Source organism: Haemaphysalis longicornis, unplaced genomic scaffold (genome assembly GCF_048455015.1).
Source record: "Haemaphysalis longicornis isolate Haplotype H1 unplaced genomic scaffold, Haemaphysalis longicornis Haplotype H1 scaffold_11, whole genome shotgun sequence".
NCBI classification, from domain to species: domain Eukaryota; kingdom Metazoa; phylum Arthropoda; class Arachnida; order Ixodida; family Ixodidae; genus Haemaphysalis; species Haemaphysalis longicornis.
The window spans coordinates 11,373,907-11,378,471 of record NW_027526214.1 but is presented as its reverse complement, the minus strand read 5'-3'; the positions used below and the strand labels follow the sequence as shown (position 1 = coordinate 11,378,471).

The 4,565-nt window shown below is 47.3% G+C and overlaps 1 non-coding gene across 1 annotated transcript; it reads left to right on the top strand.

Moving 5' to 3' along the window:
* Positions 1-973: 973 nt before the first annotated feature.
* Positions 974-1,045, top strand: Trnae-uuc (transfer RNA glutamic acid (anticodon UUC)). The gene has a single exon. It is a non-coding gene; the product is annotated as a tRNA-Glu (tRNA).
* The last annotated feature ends 3,520 nt before the right edge of the window (positions 1,046-4,565 follow it).

Genomic DNA, 4,565 nt, shown 5'->3' with positions numbered 1-4,565 from the left:
CAGAAAGTGAAGGAGAACACAGTCGCCCATATAGCGAATTGGTAAGGCATTCGACATGTAATCGAAAAGCGTGGGTTCGGTCCCCATTCTGGGGGCGTGTTTTTCTTTCTTTCTTCTGTATATTAAAAAAAATGTGTACTTCATTACCGTAGTGAAAAAGAAAAAGAGCCTAACCACAGTCCTATGCCTCCTTTGGCGTTGTAGACTGCTGACCTATCTTTGTGTATTTCCCCAACGAGCCCCTCATTTCCTTACTATAATATTCTGCGAAAGCCTAGCGAGGGTATCGGTTCTTTCAGCCTGGATGCCTAGTTAGAATAAGAGGGCTTCCCGCCAGTTACCCGCTCATGACAGGCTGTAGACGTTTGAGACACGCCCGGGGGTTGAAAAGAAGGTCCCCTTCTCCCCGTGTAGTCAGAGTGGCGCTGGCTACCACCCTCAAGCGTCAGATACAATTCTAGTAAATATAAATAGCCCAGTAAGTGAAGGAGAACGCAGTCGCCCAGATAGCCGAATTGGTAAGGCATTCGAAGTGTCATCGAAAGACGTGGGCTCGGTCCCCACTCTGGGCGCGTCTTTCTTTCTTCTGTATATTAAAAAAAATGTGTACTTCATTAACCGTAGTGAAAAAGAAAAAGAGCCTAACCACACCCCTATGCCTCCTTTGGCGTTGTAGACTGCTGACCTATCTTTCTGTATATCCTCAACGAGCCCCTCATTTCTTTACTATATTATTCTGCGAAAGCCTAGCGAGGGTCTCGGTTCTGGCAGCCTGGATGCCTAGGTAGCATAAGAGGGCTTCCCGCCAGTTACCCGCTCATGACATGCTGTAGATGTTTGAGTCACGCCCCGGGGGTTGAAAAGAAGGTCGCCTTTTACCCGTGTAGTCAGAGTGGCGCTATCTGCCACACTCAAGCGTCAGATACAATTCTAGTAAATATAAATAGCCCAGAAAGTGAAGGAGAACACAGTCGCCCAGATAGCCGAATTGGTAAGGCATTCGACATTCAATCGAAAGGTGTGGGTTCGGTCCCCACTCTGGGTGCGTGTTTTTCTTTCTTTCTTCAGTATATTTTAAAAAATGTGTACTTCATTAACCGTAGTGAAAAAGAAAAAGAGCCTATCCACAGCCCTATGCCTCCTTTGGCATTGTAGACTGCTGACCTATCTTTCTGTATATCCTCAACGAGCCCCTCATTTCCTTACTATATTATTCTGCGAAAGCCTAGCGAGGGTCTCGGTTCTTTCAGCCTGGATGCCTCGTTAGCATAAGAGGGCTTCCCGCCAGTTACCCGCTCATGACAGGCTGTAGACGTTTGAGTTACGCCTTGGGGGTTGAAAAGAAGGTCCCCTTCTCCCCGTGTAGTCAGAGTGGCGCTATCTACCACCCTCAAGCGTCAGGTACAATTCTAGTAAATATAAATAGCCCAGAAAGTGAAGGAGAACACAGTCGCCCAGATAGCCGAATTGGTAAGCAATTCGACATGTAATCGAAAGGTGTGGGTTCGGTCCCCATTCTGGGCGCGTGTTTTTCTTTCTTTCTTCTGTATATTTAAAAAAAAAATGTGTACTTCATTACCGTAGGGAAAAAGAAAAAGAGCCTAACCACACTCCTATGCCTCCTTTGGCGTTGTAGACTGGTGACCTATCTTTCTGTATATCCTCAACGAGCCCCTCATTTCCTTTCTATAATATTCTGCGAAAGCCTTGCGAGCGTCTCGGTTCTGGCCGCCTTGATGCCTAGGTAGCAAAAGACGGCTTCCCGCCAGTTACCCACTCCTGACTAGCTGTAGACGTTTGAGTCACTCCCCGGGGTTTGAAAGGAAGGTCCCCTGCTCCCCGTGTAGTCAGGGTGGCGCTGCCTACCAACCTCAAGCGTCAGATACAATTCTAGTAAATATAAATAGCCCAGAAAGTGAAGGAGAACGCAGTCGCCCAGATAGCCGAATTGGTAAGGCATTCGAAGTGTCATCAAAAAGCGTGGGCTCGGTCCCCACTCTGGGCGCGTTTTTCTTTCTTTCTTCTGTATATTAAAAAAAATGTGTACTTCATTAACTGTAGTGAAAAAGAAAAAGAGCCTAACCACACCCCTATGCCTCCTTTGGCATTGTAGACTGCTGACCTATCTTTCTGTATATCCTCAACGAGCCCCTCATTTCCTTACTATATTATTCTGCGAAAGCCTAGCGAGGGTCTCGGTTCTGGCAGCCTGGATGCCTAGGTAGCATAAGAGGGCTTCGCGCCAGTTACCCGCTCATGACATGCTGTACACGTTTGAGTCACGCCCCGGGGGTTGAAAAGAAGGTCCCCCTTCTCCCCGTGTAGTCAGAGTGGCGCTATCTACCACCCTCAAGCGTCAGATACAGTTCTAGTAAAAACAAATAGCCCAGAAAGTGAAGGAGAACACAGTCGCCCAGATAGCCGAATTGGTAAGGCATTCGACATGTAATCGAAAGGCGTGGGCTCGGTCCCCTCTCTGGGCGCGTTTTTCTTTCTTTCTTCTGTATATTAAAAAAAATGTGTACTTCATTAACCGTAGTGAAAAAGAAAAAGAGCCTAACCACACCCCTATGCCTCTTTTGGCGTTGTAGACTGCTGACCTATCTTTCTGTATATCCTCAACGAGCCCCTCATTTCCTTACTATATTATTCTGCGAAAGCCTAGCGAGGGTCTCGGTTCTGGCAGCCTGGGTGCCTTGGTAGCATAAGAGGGCTTCCCGCCAGTTACCCACTCATGACATGCTCTACACGTTTGAGTCACGCCCCGGGGGTTGAAAAGAAGGTCCCCCTTCTCCCCGTAAGGTCAGAGTGGCGCTATCTACCACCCTCAAGCGTCAGATACAATTCTAGTAAAAATAAATAGCCCAGAAAGTGAAGGAGAACACAGTCGCCCAGATAGCCGAATTGGTAAGGCATTCGACATGTAATCGAAAGGTGGGGGTTTGGTCCCCACTCTGAGCGCGTGTTTTTCTTTCTTTCTTCTGTATATTTAAAAAAATGTGTACCTTATTAACCGTAGTGAAAAAGAAAAAGAGCCTAACCACAGCCCTATGCCTCCTTTGGCGTTGTAGACTGCTGACCTATCTTTCTGTATATCCTCAACGAGCCCCTCATTTCCTTACTATATTATTCTGCGAAAGCCTACCGAGGGTCTCCGTTCTCCCAGCCTGGATGCCTAGGTAGCATAAGAGGGCTTCCAGCCAGTTACCCGCTCATGACAGGCTGTAGACGTTTGAGTCACGCACCGGGGGTTGAAAAGAAGGTCCCCTTCTCCTCGTGTAGTCAGAGTGGCGCTATCTACCACCCTCAAGCGTCAGATACAATTCTAGTAAATATAAATAGCCCAGAAAGTGAAGGGGAACACATTCGCCCAGATAGCCGAATTGGTAAGGCATTCGACATGTAATCGAAAGGCGTGGGTTCGGTCAACACTCTGGGCGGGTGTTTTTCTTTCTTTCTTCTGTATATTTAAAAAAAATGTGTGCTTCATATAACCGTAGTGAAAAAGAAAAAGAGCCTAACCACACCCCTATGACTCCTTTGGCGTTGTAGACTGCTGACTTATCTTTCTGTATTTCCTCAACGGGCCCCTCATTTCCCTACTATATTATTCTGCGAAAGCCTAGCGAGGATCTCGTTTCTTTCAGCCTGGATGCCTAGTTAGCATAAGAGGGCTTCCCGCCAGTTACCCGCTCATGACAGGCTTTAGACGTTTGAGTCACGCCCCGGGGGTTGAAAAGAAGGTCCCCTTCTCCCCGTGTAGTCAGAGTGGCGCTATCTACCACCCTCAAGCGTCAGAAACCATTCTAGTAAATATAAATAGCCCAGAAAGTGGAGGAGAACACAGTCGCCCAGATAGCCGAATTGGTAAGGCATTCGAAGTGTCATCGAAAGGCGTGGGCTCGGTCCCCACTCTGGGCGCGTTTTTCTTTCTTTCTTCTGTATATAAAAAAACTGTGTACTTCATTAACCGTAGTGAAAAAGAAAAAGAGCCTAACCACACCCCTATGCCTCCTTTGGCGTTGTAGACTGCTGACCTATCTTTCTGTATTTCCTCAACGAGACCCTGATTTCCTTGCTATATTATTCTGCGAAAGCCTAGCGAGGGTATCGGTTCTTTCAGCCTGGATGCCTAGTTAGAATAAGAGGGCTTCCCGCCAGTTACCCGCTCATGACAGGCTGTAGACGTTTGAGACACGCCCGGGGGTTGAAAAGAAGGTCCCCTTCTCCCCGTGTAGTCAGAGTGGCGCTGGCTACCACCCTCAAGCGTCAGATACAATTCTAGTAAATATAAATAGCCCAGAAAGTGAATGAGAACGCAGTCGCCCAGATAGCCCAATTGGTAAGGCATTCGAAGTGTAATCGAAAGGCGTGGGTTCGGTCCCCACTCTGGGCGCGTTTTTCTTTCGTTCTTCTGTATTTAAAAAAAAATGTGTACTTCATTAACCGTAGTTAAAAAGAAACAGAGCCTAACCACACCCCTATGGCTCCTTTGGCATTGTAGACTGCTGACCTATCTGTCTGTATTTCCTCAACGAGCCCCTCATTTCCTTACTATATATATA